Genomic DNA, 19340 nt, shown 5'->3' with positions numbered 1-19340 from the left:
CAAAAGTGGCGTCGACATATCGAAAAATAAAACAGGTTTTAGTTCTGTAGTTTTCAGTGCTCTATCGTGGAAGTACTCTGTGAACAAGTTTGCTACAACTGGCGAGTGGGACTGCCCATGACTACGCCATCAGTCTGCTCATAGTATTATCCTCTGAAAATAAAATAGGTGTATGTCAAAACGTGTCTGTCAACACCATCTGATGATGGCGTAAAGGTTGTTCGCCGAAATATGGTGGACATTCGACGGTTGTATCTGGCAGTACGCCTGAGTGCTTTGGAAGCAGCATACACAATGGTAAAGCCTCAGGTCACAAAACTATCGTAATTTAAAATTTTGTGTAAAACTGTCATGTCTGTCTGTTTGAACATGCTAATTTCCAGACCTTCTCGACGAATTTTCATCGGGTTCTCATAGGTAACTGGAGCGTAGCTTGGGGCAACATATAGGCTTTATGTCATCAAAATCGAACGACGGAAGAATGATATCGTGATTTAATGTTTATCAACAGTCGTGTCTGTCGGTTTGAATACATTAATCTCCAAAATTGCTAGACGAATTTTTATGGAGTTTTCACTGGTAACTTGAGCATAGCTTGGGGCAACTTATGGGATTTATTTCATCAAAACCATATTAAAAAAACATAACGAGAATTACAATTTTGTGTAAAACTGTCGCGTCTGTCTGCCTGAACATGCTAATTTCCAAAATTACTTGACGAATTTTCATGGGATATTTATTGGTAAGTTGAGGATAGCTTCCACCAACAATAGGCTTTGTTTCATTGAAATCGGAATACGAAAAAAAAATATGGTCGTTTAAAGTTTTATCTAAAATCGTCTGCTCAGTTTAGTGGTTCCGATGTTTAATCATCACGGCGTAGTACAACAAAGAAGCAAGAAATGGCACTGTTAGTTTCGTTGAGACCAGAGAAGAACCAACAGACCGCGCTGTTAGGTCTTTTTTTACTACTCGAGGACAGTAGTACTTTCGAAAGTTTACATCAGTGACAGAATTAAGTTCCTCAATCTTATCTCTCTGAATACAAGCTAACCGTGAATTTACTATGCCAGGATATACAGATTTACTGATATCACTTTGCGTACTAACAACTTAACGACATTGCTTTGTTTTTTTTTAGGTAGGTTTTATTTACACTCTTTGCTAGGTAAAACGAACTTATTAAGTTTCCCTTGTGATTTAGGTGCCTACTCATTACATTTTGATTTCACAAGCTGCAACATTGTCGCAAACTGAACAGCGACCCGAATATAGAATAAATTTTCTTTTCTTCACGTCTGTGGTCCCAAATTTTTTGTCATCAGAAACCGGTTTCGGTCTATAATGACGATCTTCTGATCTGTTTTATACAAATACCGGTTTCGGTCTATAATGATCATCTAACAGATCTGAAGATGGACATTATAGACCGAAACCGGTAGCCTGATGAAAAAAATTTTGACCGCAGACGTGAAGTAAAGGAAATTTACAAAAAAATGGTTGAAATGGCGCTGAGCACTATGGGACTTAACATCTGTGGTCATCAGTCCCCTAGGACTTAGAACTACTTAAACCTAACTAATCTAAGGTCATCACACACATCCATGCCCGAGGCAGGATTCGAACCTGCGACCGTAGCGGTCACGCGGTTCCAGACTGTAGCGCCTAGAACCGGCCGGCTGGAAATTTACATTTGGATTTCGTTTTATTACCAAATGTAGCTACAAAATGGGCGAGTCTTTCAGAACACCCGAGAACAGCAAAAACACTGAAGATCTGCGGTCTCAAGAATAAAATGAAGATTGTGAGACGACACTTGCTGCATTTCGAGAACATCAGGCTCTAACTCGCTCTTTGGAAACTCATTCTGAAAGTGAGACGTTATATAACTCTGATTGAAAGCATCGTAGATTATCTCGTTCCTTAGAACCTTTTCACTCACAGAAGCTTAAAGTTACATCTGTCCAAAGTAACATCACAGAAGCGGAAATTTTGACGGAAAGTGGTGCAGGCGAGTGAGCTTTATACTCCGAATCCCGCTTATTTCTAACATTTACCATTTCGCTTTAAACGTGCACAGTTCCTGGTGAGTTTATGCCATGCCATGGCCATACAAAAAGCAGAAGGCCAGATGCCGCGCGTTGCGGGCGAGAACCTTATATTGTCAGTTGCTTTTCGCATGGCCCACCTTACGTGGCTCTCTCCCGTGTTAGAGAAGCAAACAAGCTGTTCGTTCGCGACCCCTATCGTACTGCTTCAAACGTTATGTGCAAAGAAGTTTTACAAGTCAAAAATGTGTTCCACATGTACGTATTCTCGGCCGCAGCAGTAAATAAATAACCTGACAACACTGGGTTTCCCAACTACAATATTCCGTATGCGATGTTGCATTTGCATTATGCACGGGTATTTTCTGAATTATGTGCTACTCACGTCTATAGTTCCACAAGAAATCAAAACAGAGATGACGCTGGTGAAACATGTGTCGCACCCCCCCGGCCGTGGCGACAGATCGCCACGCAGACCCGGCTGACGCCGGGCATAGCGCCGCAGGTTGCCAACGCGCGCTCTGCAGGGGCAACCACTCGTTAAGGTTATAATAGACCATAAAGGTATACACACTACTGGCCATTAAAATTGCTACACCAAGAAGAAATGCAGATGATAAACGGGTATTCATTGGACAAATGTATTATACCAGAACTGACATGTGATTACATTTTCACGCAATTTGGGTGCATAGATCCTGATAAATCAGTACCCAAAATAACCACCTCTGGCCGTAATAACGGCATCGATACGCTTGGATGGCGTGTACAGGTACAGCTGCCCTTGCAGCTTCAACACGATACCACAGTTCATCAAGAGTAGTGACTGGCGTATTGTGACGAGCCAGTTACTCGGCCACCATTGACCAGACGTTTTCAGTTGGTGAGAAATCTGGAGAATGTGCTGGCCAGGGCAGCAGTCCAACATTTTCTGTATCAGGAAAGGCCCGTACAGGACCTGCAACATGCGGTCGTGCATTACCCTGCTGAAATGTAGAGTTTCGCAGGGATCGAATGAAGGGTCGAGCCACGGGTCGTAACACATCTGAAATGTAACGTCCAGTGTTCAAAGTGCCGTCAATGCGAACAAGAGGTGACCGAGACGTGTAACCAATGGCACCCCATACCATCACGCCGGGTGATTAACGTCCGTATGGCGATGACAAATACACGCTTCCAATATGCGTTCACTGTGATGTCGCCAAACACGGATGTGACCATCATGATGCTGTAAACAGAACCTGGATTCATCCGAACAAATGACGTTTTGCCATTCGTGCACCCAGGTTCGTCGTTGACTACACCATCGCAGGCGCTCCTGTCTGTGATGCAGCGTCAAGGGTAACCGCAGCCATGGTCTCCGAGCTGATAGTCCATGTTGCTGCAAACGTCGTCGAACTGTTTGTGAAGATGGTTGTTGTCTTGCAAACGTCCCCATCTGTTGATTCAGGGACCGAGACGTGGCTGCACGATCCGTTACAGCCACGCGGATAAGATGCCTGCCATCTCGACTGCTAGTGATACGAGGCCGTTGGGATCCAGCACGGCGTTCCGTATTACCCTCTTGAACCCAGCGATTCCATATTCTGCTAACAGTCATTGGATCTCGACCAACGCGAGCAGCAATGTAGTGATACGATAAACCGCAATCGCGATAGGCTACAATCCGACCTTTATCAAAGTGGGAAACGTGATGGTACGCATTTCTCCTCCTTACACGAGGTATCACAACAACGTTTCACCAGGCAACGCCGGTCAACTGCTGTTTGTGTATGAGAAATCGGTTGGAAACTGTCCTTATGTCAGAACGTTGTAGGTGTAGCCTCCGGCGCCAACTTTGTTTGAATGCTCTGAAAAGCTAATCATTTGCATATCACAGCATCTTCTTCCTGTCGGTTAAATTTCGCATCTGTAGCACGTCATCTTCGTGGTGTAACAATTTTAATGGCCAGTAGTGTAATTTATATTCAGCACGTTAAAAGATAATTATGATGGAGAAGTTCACCACTTCATTCTGAATGGGAGTAGAAACAGATATATGGTACACTATTAACTGCAAATAATCGTCGTATTTCACAGATGAAAACCAGGTACGAAATACTTCGATAAGTTTCCATTCCAGTCGTTCACTATTAAAAATACGGTGGATTACAGGATTCCGCCAAAACTGTAACAGAATAGGTGATTTAGTTTCGTCTGAATTGCTAACCATCTGTCATTTGAAGAAGTATCTAGGATTATGAGGAGCGGGTACATTTCTCTTGTTGACAGACTAAATTTTGCTTTTTTGCCAAAACACAGTACAATCTGCACAAACACACCATGCACTATCTATTGCAACAGAATGTGGAAACAGAGTGTTTATTAAACAAGCAGTAGGCACCAGAATGGTGAATACCGTACAGAAAAAAATCGTCGTGTCAGTTTGCTGTAACGTACGGTAAGAAATTTCACGCTCAGTTTCATGCTGGCAATTTCTCTTTTCATTAGCTATCAATGATTTTCTAAATATTACACTAATGCATTGAAAAAAATAAAAACTTAAGTTGTGGCTAAATCGAACTAGATAAGAAAGTACTGTGTGTCAAACATATGGCAAAATACTCTCTCATTATTTGCTATCATTTGTCAAAATCTCGTTTCAATACCTCGAACAGTTTAGGAGATATGAGGTATAATATGAATATTTCATCCACGCGGTAGGAAGTGAATGTGCTACATAAATTCCATTTTTTCGAGATTGGAGACTGTTCTAGACCTCCTCCGAAGTCTAAAAAAAAGATCAACATCTTAACTGCACTTCATTCGCAGCAACGTATGACGTAATATACACCAAATATTATAGCGACCCATATTTTGTTGTTAAATGAGAATATCACAGTAAGTGAGCACTTCACCATGCAGCTGACGTATAAAACTATATGTTAAGTAAAAATAATTTTTTTTATGAGCAGTTTCTGAAAAATCGTGTGAGAAAGACTGCAGAGCTAACGAAGCGCGCATGTCCGTCTACACGTAATTGCACGGCTGCATCTTGACTAGCAGACTAACGAGCGTTCTCTGTGTGCACCCGCAGGCGCGTACAGTTGCGCTGGACAGCGCGGCGAATTGGCACGAAAACTGCATGATTTCTTTGAGATGTGAGCGGAAGCGTGCTGTCGGCACTCTCTCTAGAATCTCAGCCCACAGCAAACCCTTCCCGATGGTCGCAGCTCACACGCTGTTTGCGGCGTCGCTGCTCATTTGTTTTGCGGTCGCCTTGCTGTTAGCAGTGGCCCGCGCGAACCGGTATGACGCCGTCGTCCAGAACCAACCAATTACCTGCCCATAACAGCGTTTACGTCCGTGAAGTCACGGCACCACAGTATCGGTGCCTATTAATCTATGTATGGTGCATCGGCAATTAGGCGGATCACAGGATAATTGTCTTCTATTTATTTTTGTTAAGGAATCATTGTTACAGAATACGTAATTTTAAAAAAAAGAAGCAGAAATATGAAGTGCCGAAATCAAAGTAATAATAATAATAATAATAATAATAATAATAATAATAATAATAATAATGACTTAGGAAATTTTCTTGTTTTGGATGTCTATAAGTTATCTTTGCTCTGTGAAGACGCGCGCCAGATTTATCCGTTCATCGCGACGAAAAGAGAGGAGACAGACGCCGGCCACGGTGACCGAGCGGTTCTGGGCGCTTCAGTCCAGAACCGCGCGACTGCTTCGGTCGCAGGTTCGAATCCTGCCTCGGGCATGGATGTGTGTGATGTCCTTAGGTTAGTTACGTTTAAGTATTTCTAAGTTCTAGGGGGCTGATGACCTCAGATGTTAAGTCCCATAGTACTCAGAGCCATTTGAACCATTTGAGGAGACAGACGGCTGAGTTTTGGTGTTGGATGTGAACAGTCGAGTTTTGTTTAGTAGCACTAAGCAGGAAACAATGGAAATTTTTGGCAATATTGTATTAGTTATTAAGGGAAGATTTATTGTGTAGAGAGAAAGAACTGACTTTTATATTGGTATGATTATATTCTATGTGAAGAATGAATTACACGTAATGAATAGGTTTGTTTTCTTTGTAGTAGAGGTTTGATAATGCAGCATTCTTGGTTCGTCAGACGTGCAGATCAGGAATCTTTTTGCTTTTCATTTCTTTGGTAGCATTAATCGACCATTGTGAGAGAAATAGATTTAAGAGTTAGATCCTGGAATTGTGTTTAAGGAAAGATTAAACAAGTGAGGTTTAATTTTTGTAATTCTTTAGTTATAGTTACGTGATTTCAGAGAAAGCTTAGTTATTATTGAAGTTACATTAACTACCATTAAGTCAAGTGATATGAGACTGCTATTGAGTTCATTTAACTCAGTCAATGTTCACATCTGAAGAGTCAATTAATTTTATATTTATTCAAAACTATTATCAAAAATTACGAAAGAAGAATGATAATAATGTCTTTAGAGAAAGCATTGCACCTTTGCGCATCTCAGCAGCTAGATTTTGTAGCTGTGTTACAGAGACGCGCTGTAGCTACGGAGCAATTTGGATAGCATTAATGTAGTGCGACTCAGATAAGCCAAATAGTATAGAAAACAAATTCTTTCTTTAATTAAATTTCACAGGGACCAGCTTTAGTATCAAAGTAATCAGTTTTTCATCAAAGTTCATAGTCGGATTTTGTGATAACTCTAAATCCAGACAGGGCACGACTTTCTTAAAAATCTCGCTGTTAGATTTTTCTGTGCATTTTCGCAGTTGAATTTTGTCACCAACAGGGCGCTACGCAAGCTATCAGCTTTGAAGGCCTGGTATGCGCACCATCCAAAACAGGAAACGCAATTTAGCATCTGACAGGCAATTTAACATTAAAAACACAATCAGCTTTAGAGGTCCACTTTCACCAAAATAAATTTAAACAGATAAGTTTCAACTGAATAACAATAAAATCAGGTCAGTATATTTACAGAAGAGTATCTCTTCTGCTTGTCACGTACAAAATTTTCACGAAAGCCCGCTTAAACGCGTAACACCAACACTTCATATATCCACAATTTTCAATGGTCTTTCGATGTTTTGCTTGTGTTTTATGGATATTTCGTCATTGTTTATGTTTATTTCTGATACCGTAAGAATTATGAATCACTTCTACCTCTCTCCTCCCGCACACGCCATGAAGTCCCAAAAGTACTGACTGGCCGCCGTGTCATCCTCAGCCCACAGTCGTCACTGGATGCAGAGATGGAGAAGCACGTGATCAGCACACCGCTCTCCCGGCCGTGTGTCAGTTTACGAGACCGGAGCCGCTACTCCTCAGTCAAGTAGCTCCTCAGTTTGCCTCACAAGGGCTGATTGCACCCCGCTTGCCAACAGCGCTCGGCAGACCGGATGGTCACCCATCCAAGTGCTATCCCAACCCGACAGCGCTTAACTTTGGTGATCTGACGGGAACCGGTGTTACCACTGCGGCAAGGCCGTTGACTAGTCACTTCTATTCAAATATAGTAATCCCTGAACATATTGTACGGATTACTGGCTCATATATAGGTCCCATAAAATTGTAACGATAGGACAGGAAAAGCTGGAGGGAAGTCCCTCTGTGTTAAGGAGAAGGATGGAAAAGGTGGATGGAGCATAGAGGGCGCGCCAACTGAGTACAGATCACCAGCGGGTAGTCGGCCACCATAGCGGACGCTTCTCGCATTGAATACGAGGCTAAAATCTATATATATATATCTATGGAAATTTCAAAATCATTAAATTTTTTTGTGTAATTTCACATTCGCCATTGTAATTTTTCATTAATTTTATTAATTTTGGGGTTATATTAACATGCTACGCTAATTGGCAATTACAGATGTGTAATCTTCGTCTGATGCTGACCTTCCTGCAGTTACTCGTAAGACACGACGGGAGTCTCCAGAGAAGAAAACGGTACAGCCAGGGCTATTGTTGCTACATGAATGCGTAATTGTTCTATGGAATGCTATAACGGACGTTTTTTGGGCTATCAGAATCTCACATCAAACAATGGAAGTGCAATCCACCATCAGTTAGCAGTATTATTTTGTTCTGAATCGTTACATATGTTATGTGTGTCACAGCACAGACTGTCAGGGAATGTATGTACGTACGAGGGTCACTCCAAAAGAAATGCACACTATTTTTGTAAAAATACAGTTTTAATTCTGCATGTGTGAAAGTTTTACAGTGTGTTGATACATCCTTCCCGCTTGTCTTCAAACTTAGTTCAACCTGTTCCCGTGAGTGGCGACGTCACAGCATGTCTTCAAGATGGCTGCTACACTTCACGTTCGTCAGAAGCAACGTGCTGTCATAGAATTCCTGTGCTGTGAAAACGAGACAATGGGGAACACCCACAAGAGGTTGAAAAAGGCGTATGGAGATGCTGCTGTCGATCGCAGTACAGTTATTCGGTGGGCAAGCAGGTTACGTGATGAAAGCGGGCACGACAATATTGAGGATTGTCCTCGCAGCGGCAGGCCTCGTACTGCACACACTCCAGACAATGTGCAGGGAGTTAAGGAATTGGTGACTGCTGACAAACGCATCACAGTGAACGAATTGTCACGCTACGTTAGGATAGGGGAAGGAAGTGGTTGCAGTATACTGAAAGTGTTGGCGTTGAAAAAGGTTTGTCCCAAGTGGGTTCCCAGGAAGTTGACAGTGGCTCACAAAGAAACAAGAAAAACGGTATGCAGCGAACTTTTGGAGCAGTACGAGAATGCTGGAGATGAATTTCTTGGAAGAATTGTGACAGGTGATGGAGCATGGCTCCATCATTTTTCACCAGAGACGAAGAGGCAATCAATGGAGTGGCATTATGGAAATTCACTCAAGAAGAAAAAATTCAAAACCACACCTTTTGCTGAAATGTTATGGCTACAGTGTTTTTCGATTCCGAAGGACTCTTGCTTGTGGACATCATGCCAAGTGGAACCACCATGAATTCTGATGCATATGTGACGACACTGAAGAAACTTCAAGCTCGACTGAGTCGTGTTCGACCACATCGGCAAAAGCAGGATGTTTTGCTGTTGCACGACAATGCACGGCCATATGTTATTCAAAAAACCATGGAAGCGATCACAAAACTCGGATGGACAACACTGAAACACCCGCCTTACAGTCCTGACCTGTCTCAATGTGACTATCACCTCTTTGGGAAACTGAAAGACTCTTTTCTTGGAACAAGGTTTGAAGATGATGACTCCCTTGTGCACGCTCCCAAACAGTGGCTCCAACAGGTTGGTCCAGGCGCTACAGGCGCTGGTTCCAAGATGGCGTAAGGCAGTTGAGAGGGATGAAAATTATGTGGAGAAATTAAAATATTATTCCTAAAGGATGTATCTACACACTGTAAAACTTTCAAACATGTAGAATAAAAGATGGATTTTTAAAAAAATAGTGTGCATTTCTTTTGGAGTGACCCTCGTAGAACGAGCAGTAGGTGAAGCACCTGTCATGCTAGAGCCTATGTGATGTGTGGTCGGGCAGCCTTACCCCAATCATCGCTGGGTGGAAAAGCTATCGGTTTCACTGTGGCACGAGACTTAACTTCATCGTAGCTCAGCGAATTAGAACAAAATAATTATAAATTATATACACAAACCTTCCTCGTGAACCACTCTAACATTGAAAACCAGATAAAAATCCCTACAGTTGTTCCTGGTATTTTTGAGGGATTACGAATGCAATATAAGTTTGTCGCAAAAAAGTGATGTAATTACAAATTAACATTTTTCGTGTATTTTCCTGTATGTGTACTACGCCACATTTCATGATTCCAGGCCAACAGGAGTACCCTACAGGGTATGATGAGTGAGCTTGCGAGTATCATAAAATGTCCGTGCCTTTTGACTGCATTGACTTAGAAGCTTAAACTTTATACACAGAAGAGCCAAAGCAACTGTTACTCCTGGCTAATATAATATAGTACCCACGCGAGCACACAGAAGTGTTGCAACACGACGTGGCGTGGACTTGACTAATTTCTGTAGTAGTGCTGGAGGGAACTGCAGGGCTGTCCACCAATCAGTAAGAGTTCGAGGGTGTGGAGATCTCTTCTGAACAGCAGGGTGCAAGGCATCCCAGATATGCTCAGTACTGTTCATGTTTGGGGAGTTTGGTGGCAAACGGAAGTGTTTAAATTAAGAAGAGTGTCCTTGGAGCCGCTCTGTAGCAATTCTGGACGTGTGGGGTGTCACATTGTCCTGCTGGATTTGCTCAAGTCCGTCGGAATGCACAATCGACATGACTGGATACAGGTGATCAGACGGGATGCTTACGTACACGTCACCTGCCATAGTCGTATCAAGTGTCCCATGTCACTCCAACTGCACACGCCCCACACCATTACAGAGCCTCTGTCAGCTTGAACAGTCCCCTGCTGTCATGCAGGGTCCATGGATTCATGAGGTTATGTCCACATCCGTATACGTCTATCCGCTCGATACTATTTGAAACGTGACTCGTCCGAACGGGCAACATGTTTCTAGTCATCAACAGTCAAATGTCGGTGCTGACGGGCCAAGGCGAGGCGTAAAGCTTTGAGTCGTGCAGTCATCAAGGATACACTAGTGGGCCTTCGTCTCTGAAAGACGATATCGATGATGTTTCGTTGAATGGTTCGCACTCTGGCACTTGTTGATGGCCCGGCACTGAAATCTGCAGCAATTTGCGGATGGGTTGATCGATTTTCGTCAGTCGTCATTAGTCCCGTTCTGGCAGGGTCTCTTTCCGGCCGCAGCGATGTTGGTGATTTGATGTTTTACCGGATTCCTGATATTCACGGTAAATTCGTGAAATGGTCTTACGGCAAAATCCCCACTTCATCGCAACCTCGGAGATGCTGTGTCTTATCGCTCTTGCGCTGACTGTAACACTACGTTCAAACTCTTGATAACCTGCCATTGTAGCAGCAGTAACCGATTTAGCAGCTGCACCGGACACTTGTTGTCTTATATAGGCGTTGCACACCGCAGCGCCGTATTCTTACATATCTCTGTATTTGAATACGCATGCCTCTACCGAAGTACTTTAGTGTACATCACCAAGGGACTGTAGCCCTTAGTATATGACATATATTTCAACTTGATACCTCTATCAGACCCTGAGAGAAAGGGGTCTTAGCAATCGGACAGACAGATAGCGACACAGACGGTCGGATAACGAAGTGATCCTGTAAGGGATCTGTTTTCACCGACTGAGCTACGGAACCCTATGAAACGATTGGTCGCGTTTTTTCAACCTTGTAAGAGGTCCATGACTATGGAATTTATTGCTAGCGCACTCGAGCAGATGTAATATCGATGGATTGCTCACGCGCTACCTGCGATATGTAAGCTACAAGAGAATCGCAGACCAGAGAGCAGTGTCAGCTGCAGTAGGAGCAGTGTTGCAGCAGCAGCAATAGTAGTAGCTGGCAGTATGGCGGCTGGGTCGGTCGTGGAGAGCGATGTAGGATAAGGTAAAAGCAGCTGCGCGCATATGTAATTTGTAACAACTGATTTTGTACTATTGTTATATCAAGTCCCATGTAAATGTTTTTAAAAATCTTTTAATAATAATCTTTCTTATAAAGATAACTTTTGACAATCATTCATTTGAATTTAAATATTTTACTAATTTCTCCTGTCCATGGTCATCCCTACTGTCGTAAAGAAAAATCAGTTGTTTCTTTTTATACATAACAAATCTAGTGGCCAGCATTGCACTGGGCTGTGCCAGAAAAATTTCTTATAGTAGCAGATATACAGAGTGAGTCACCTAACGTTACCGCTGGATATATTTCGTAAACCACATCAAATACTGACGAATCGATTCCACAGACCGAACGTGAGGAGAGGGGCTAGTGTAATTGGTTAATACAAACCATAAAAAAATCCACGGAAGTATGTTTTTTAACACAAACCTACGTTTTTTTAAATGGAACCCCGTTAGTTTTGTTAGCACATCTGAACATATAAACAAATACGTAATCAGTGCCGTTTATTGCATTGTAAAATGTTAATTACATCCGGAGATTTTGTAACCTAAAGTTGACGCTTGAGTACCACTCCTCCGCTGTTCGATCGTGTGTCTCGGAGAGCACCGAATTATGTAGGGATCCAAAGGGAACGGCGATGGACCTTAGGTACAGAAGAGACTGGAACAGCACATTACGTCGACATGCTAACACCTTTTTATTGGTCTTTTTCACTGACGCACATGTACATTACCATGAGGGGTGAGGTAAACGTACACACATGGTTTCCGTTTTCAATCACGAAGTGAAATAGAGTGTGTCCCACTGGAAACGCGTCGACGTATGTGGTATCAGCATGATGGTGCACCTGCACATTCCGCAATTAACACTAGGCTGACCCTTGACACGATGTTCGACCGGCGTTTCATAGGACGTGGAGGACGCATAAATTGGCCAGCCCGTTCTCCTGATCTTACACCTCTGGACTTCTTTCTGTGGGGTACGTAAAAGGAGAATGTGTACCGTGATGCGCCTACAACCCCAGAGGATATGAAACAACGTATTGTGGTAGCCTGCGGCGACATTACACCACATGTACTGGGGCGTGTACGACATTCATTACGCCAGAGATTGCAATTGTGTGCAGCAAATGATGGCCACCACATTCAACATCTATTGGCCTCACATGTCGGGACACACTCTATTCCACTCCGTAATTGAAAGCGGAAACCACGTGTGTACGTGTACCTCACCCCTCATAGTAATGTACATGTGCGTCAGTGAAAAAGACCAATAAAAAGGTGTTAGCATGTGGACATAATGTGCTGTTCCAGTCTCTTCTGAACCTAAGGTCCATCACCGTTCCCTTTGGATCCCTACGTAATTCGGTGCTCTCCGATGCACACGATCAAACAGCGGAGGAGTGGTACTCAAGCGTCAACTTTATGTTACGATATCTCCGGATGTAGTTAACATTTTACAATGCACTGATTACGTATTTGTTTATATGTTCAGATGTGCTAACAAAACTAACGGTGTTTCATTTGAAAAAACGTAGGTTTGTGTTAAAAAACATACTTCCGTGGATTTTTTTATGGTTTGTATTAACCAATTACACTAGCCCCTCTCCTCACGTTCGGTCTGTGGAATCGATTCGTCAGTATTTGATGTGGTTTACGAAATATATCCAGCGGTAATGTTAGGTGACTCACCCTGTATATGCGTTATCCGGCGACTTCATTGAATTTTCAGTTTGTTCAGAATGATATTTCAGGGCCATGACGCAGCACTGCTGACGTCCAAAATTTATCTGTTTAAATTCGCAGTCAGACAATTATTGAAAGGTCATATGTGAGCCACAATTTTATTGAGAGGTTAGTCACGTTTTTATTCCGAGGTTACGGAAGCGAACTGTTGGGAGGTTACACTAAATGTGAATGTTATAATTATTTATCTGTTGGGAGGCTACAACCTTTTATTTCCTATTAACATATGTCCTAGACTACAGAACGCTATGTTACAGTGCTAGAAAGGAAAAAAATTCTTCGCCTGCGAAAAGCCGTTTATCCTAGCAAGAGCTCCAGGCTCCGCACAGATATGTCTCCGTACAAGTGTTCCAACAGCCGTCCAAACAAGACAGCTCCTCCATTAAATTTCGGGTGTGCAGCAGAGCAAATAAAATTTCTGAGACTGATATTTCGGCCGCGTATGGTCCAGCCATCCTCAGAGTGAGTCGCGTGACTGAAGACAAGGTGCCAAGTGCGGCCTTACATGCTCCACCGCGGCGTTACTGTGCATGCGGGTCACAGGCGCTGGTCGGCGGCAGAGAGATACGCTTACGCACGCGTCGCCTGTAGCGTCTCTAAGGACATTCGATTCGCTTACCGATGTATGTTCGGCGGCGGTGACAGTATTACGACTTCTCTGCAATTTAATTACCACAAGAGCCTGATTCCAAGCTTTGTACAAATTAAAACCATTATCTATATTTATTGAATTATTGGCTAATCTGATCTCTGTAGCTTCGTTGAAGACAGAGTCCCAAAAGCAAGAGGCGGATGTTAAAATCTTCACATCACTATAGTTCATGGAATGCCCTATGTCGATACAATCTTCGGCCACAACTGATTTGTCTGTCTGTGATAAGTGTGTGTATCTTCGATGTTCCACACGTCTCTCATAAACGGTGCATGTTGTTTGACCTATGTATGACTTCTCAAAAAACGGTTCAAATGGCTCTGAGCACCATGGGACTTAACTTCTGAGGTCATCAGTCTCCTAGAACTTAAACCTAACTAACGTAAGGACATCACACACATCCATGCCCGAGGGAGGATTCGGACCTGCGACCGTAGCGGTCTCGCGGTTCCAGACTGTAGCGCCTAGAGCCTCTTGGCCACTCCGGCCGGCTATGACTTATCACAATTTCCTCAAGGAATATGGTACAGACCCACCTTACGAAGCAATGACACCTTGTCGTCAGTCTTGCGAGTAACTCTGGGGATCGCCGAATAATACTCGGCTGAAATATCAGTGGAAGAAATTTTATTTGCGTGGCTGCATGCACTAAATTCAATGGGCCCTTCATTACGCAGCGAGAAGTTGAACATGCACATCAAGACTACTCCTTTCTGGCATTCTTTCACGTCTCCACATTGACCCGTCTTGCTTCCTTGAGTCCAAACAACCGACAGAACTATACCATAATAGTATTCTAACATCAATAGTGGGTTACGGCCTGGGAGTCTGGGCACACAGGCTCGGTTGTGCCCTCCATGACAGTGAGAAGGGTTCAGAGGAACATAATACTCAGATCTGTGGAGGCCTATACAACATCACCAGGGGGAGCCCTTTTAGTCATAATGGGGCTCTGCACCTTGGACATCAAAATTAGAGAGCAGACTACGTGGTTCTGGGTTAAGAAAGGGAACGTCACAAACACAGAAGACATTTTAGGCACTGGGGCTAGGAATAAGGGTGAGATTCGGCAAAGGGGCGAACAACTTTGGCAAGAACTATGGGAGGCGGATGAAACAGGGCATAGAACATTTGAACTTCTTCCAAGCATTAGGGAACGATTTAAAATGACATACTTTGAACCCACTACAGGACTAATCCATTTTCTCACTGGACATGGGCCATACCCGACATATTTATGTCGTTTCGGGAAAAGGGCCACGCCCGCGTGTGAATGTGGTGGATCAGAGGGTAGCCCCGATCATGTGATCTACGAGTGCTCCCTTTTCAATGATGTTGCTTCCACATTACGTGACCAATTACCTGACCGTGACACATACCAACTACCGAGACAAGAAGACACTTTTCAAACTCTCAATAAACTAGCAGATGAGGTATCACGAAAAGTGTTAAAGGAATACCTGTGGGACATAAATTAACGTAAAAAATGGAGACATACTAAATAGTGAATGCGCGCCCTACTCCTATACCGCCTGCGCGCGGGTAGGCCGACATTCCTCGTAGTCTGGAATCCGCCACGTACAGGACTGGGGCGAGTGGGGAACAGTATAACCAATACTAGACAAAGCACCGGACTTGACTTGGGTTAGAACGAGTTAGTAGGACTTAGAGTAGGAAATTAGTTATTAGGAACCTGCAGCGAATAACGTCTTGGCCTGCCCAGTGTCAGGGGCACGCCCACCGGGATTAGCTGGATGGGCAAGGCAATAAAATAGGTTTATATATTTCTGACACAACTGTGACGCTGCAGGCAGTAGCGTTTTAATTAAGATAATATACATTAAATACTAATAATAATAATAGTAGAAATTTAGCTGCCCATTGTCATTAGTTATAGCTGTAGCTCACAAATTAATTAAACCTATAATTCGAGAATGAGATTTTCACTCTGCAGCGGAGTGTGCGCTGACATGAAACTTCCTGGCAGATTAAAACTGTGTGCCCGACCGAGATTCGAACTCGGGACCTTTGCCTTTCGCGGGCAAGTGCTCTACCATCTGAGCTACCGAAGCACGACTCACGCCCGGTACTCACAACTTTACTCCTGCCAGTACCTCGTCTCCTACCTGTAAAGTTTGGAAGGTAGGAGACGAGGTACTGGCAGGAGTAAAGCTGTGAGTGCCGGGCGTGAGTCGTGCTTCGGTAGCTCAGATGGTAGAGCACTTGCCCGCGAAAGGCAAAGGTCCCGAGTTCGAGTCTCGGTCGGGCACACAGTTTTAATCTGCCAGGAAGTTTCAAACCTATAATTAGTTGCAATTGATGTTTTGAACAAATTAGAACCCACTAATGATATAAGGAAGTGGGTTATGTTGTATAATTATTATTGAAATAAAGAATTTTTTTCTTAAAAACAAAAAGACAGGTATGAGCACACCACTTCACTGCCGTGACCTGCGTCAACGTGGAGGGTCCCAGCTTGAGGAATCGCTATAAGCGTTCAAAAATGGTTCAAATGGCTCTGAGCACTATGGGACTTAACATCTGAGGTCATCAGTCCCCTAGAACTTAGAACTAATTAAACCTAAGTAATCTAAGGACATCACACACATCCATGTCCGAGGCAGGGTTCGAACCTGCGACCGTAGCGGGTGCGCGGTTCCAGACAGGAGCGCCTAGAAGCGCACGGCCACACCGGCCGCCCTTATGAGCGTTGACCGGGAGAAACCGCTGTGAAACCGGTGGTGCGCAGTGGCCCACATCGGCGCACAGGGTCACTTGCCGATCGGTACCCGCGTGTTCCTTTAATGGTCTGGGGAACGCGCGGACGTCAAACGCGCCAGTGCGGACAATGCGAGAGCGCCACAAAAGCGGCGGCCTATTTCGGGCGAGCGACGCGGGACCAGCCGGAGAAATGCGCGCGTCCAATCAGCTGGAGCGGCGGCGCTCTGTGTTCTCTGGGGACTTCCAGCGGGAATTCCCCGGGCTAGCGGGTTTCGCTTTCACCTGTTCATCTGATAATGGGGCGTCGGCGGAGAGCGGGCCGCTCCGGATGCAGCGGCGGGGTCGCGGCCGGCCACGCCCGCGCGCTCACCGCCCTGTAAACATGTGTGCTATGCGGCGTAGCGGCGGATGTCACGGGCCCGCGGCCTAATCGCTGGCGGGCGGGCGGGCGGGCGGGCCGAATTCCACAGCACATCAATGGGCGGCGTGGGGAAGGAAAGTGGGTGGGGGCGCTGGCCACCCCCTCGCAGACCTGGCTGCCGTGTTCAAGAACCAAACACTGCACCTCTAGTAGACAGCGTTCTGCGTTACAGCGATATGGGGAGAGGTGGCTGAGACTGGGCTACTGACAGGTGAACATGTCGGTCTACTCCAAGATGCAGTTCGTACCAGCCACTGTTTGAAAGGACATGGTCCGTGCACTGAATGTATGCGCAGAGTCAAAAAGAGGTAACTCTAAGTTGGCTGATGAGTTCCTTAGTCCTGAATCGGTAAAAATCGCGACGAGTCGGATGGATTCGGTCGGCAGTCATTTTGCGCCCAATGTTAGCTATTGTCAAGTCGCTGTAAGATGATCTCTGACAGTTGCAGTGGACTAAGCGCAGCTCCGCGATTTTGTAGACGTCTCTATGGCAACGCCTCAGTGTTGCCAGAACTTCCATAGACAGCTATTGTTTGTGCTCCGTAGTCGAAAGATGGTAACAGCGTTGGCACATGTTGGGGATCAGTTTATACCAACTCAGCTATACCTGACACTATTGTCGAGATAGCCATGGTTGACTGCTCCATTACTGTCTTGTACTTCACTCTGTTTCGTTCCATTTCCTTTCCCTGCGATAAGTGTACGCAATTGGTTCAAATGGTTCATATGGCTCTGAGCACTATGGGACTTAACTTCTGTGGTCATCAGTCCCCGAGAACTCAGAACCACTTAGACCTAACTAACCTAAGGACATCACACACATCCATGCCCGAGGCAGGATTCGAACCTGCGACCTTAGCAGTCGCGCAGTTCCAGACTGTAGCGCCTAGAACCGCTCGGCCACCCCGGCCGACATACACAATTGTTGCAGTTAGTTTCTTTATTGCCAGTACATAAGACGATTTGATTTCTGATTACGAGCACAGCATTGAAGCCGAGAGAGGTGCCGCAGTGGCTTACACATTGGACTCGCATTCGGGAGGACGACGGTTCAACCCCGCGTCCAGCCATCCTGATTTAGGTTTTCCGTGATTTCCCTAAATCCCTCCAGGCAAATTCGGGGATGGTTCCTTTGAAAGGGCACGGCCGCCTTCCTTCCCCACCCTTCCCTAATCCGATGAGACCGGTGCCCTCGCTGTCTGATCTCCTTCCCCAAACAACCCAACCCAACCCACAACATTTAAGAGATTTTTTATCTCCTTATATGAAATCAAAAGCATGAAGCACAAGTTAGGCACCTGGACTGCAGAAGGCAGACGTGGTTAGTTCTCCCAATCCCGCCCCCCCTCGGTCTACCCCCCTCACACTCTGCCTAGCTACTCACCCCTTGTTGGTCTATGTGGAGGCTGGGCTTGCCTTCTATAAATTAGCCGCCTTATAGTCAATGTATAGTGTAATTATAGGGTCCATAAAACATTTTAAAACATAACACACCAAATGATACTGTTGCGGACTCCGTGCACAGTGGTGAGGAGAAATGGGCTACAGAGTGGTGCAGCAGCAGTCGTCGTATTGGAGTTGGACAGGAGCACAAATGACTATCGAGTATGTAACTACACTAAACAGAACTTCTACTTAACTTGTAGCTTCCTGCAATCATTGCGTAGAAACTTTACAAAAGAACGAACAGCAATGAAGTCCAGCTGTAACAACAAGCAAACTAACGAGCTTCCTGCAGTGTGAGACTCCCGCTACTAATGCACGAGTGAACTGCCAAAGGCTGAGGAACACTGAAGACTGACGAAGGCAGATTGGGCCGTAAAAGCTGCCGCCGGCCACCCTACACTATGTGATCAAAAGTATCCGGACACCTGGCTGAAAAATGACTTACAAGTTCGTGGCGCCCTCCGTCGGTAATGCTGGAATTCAGTATGGTGTTGGCCCACCCTTAGACTTGATGATAGCTTCCACTCTCGCAGGCATACGTTCAATCAGGTACTGGAAGGTTTCTTGGGGAATGGCAGTCCATTCTTCACGGAGTGCTGCACTGAGGGGAGGTATCGATGTCGGTTGGTGAGGCCTGGCACCAAGTCGTCATTCCAGAACATCCCAAATCTGTTCTACAGGATTCAGGTCACGACTCTGTGCAGACCACTCCATTAGAGTGATATTATTCAGAATGAGATTTTCACTCCGCAGCGGAGTGTGCGCTGATATGAAACTTCCTGGCAGATTAAAACTGTGTGC

General features: G+C 44.8%; 1 protein-coding gene and 1 pseudogene across 2 annotated transcripts in view; one reads left to right on the top strand and one right to left on the bottom strand.

Annotated features, from left to right (window-relative positions):
* Positions 1-19340, top strand: part of LOC126187902 (uncharacterized) — a 1224785-nt gene that overhangs the window by 835955 nt on the left and 369490 nt on the right. The window lies entirely within an intron of this gene.
* LOC126189942 (5S ribosomal RNA) lies at positions 7411-7528 on the bottom strand (annotated as a pseudogene).

Source organism: Schistocerca cancellata, chromosome 5 (genome assembly GCF_023864275.1).
Source record: "Schistocerca cancellata isolate TAMUIC-IGC-003103 chromosome 5, iqSchCanc2.1, whole genome shotgun sequence".
In the NCBI taxonomy this organism is placed as follows: Eukaryota; Metazoa; Arthropoda; class Insecta; order Orthoptera; family Acrididae; genus Schistocerca; species Schistocerca cancellata.
This window is presented reverse-complemented; position numbering and strand designations above follow the sequence as displayed.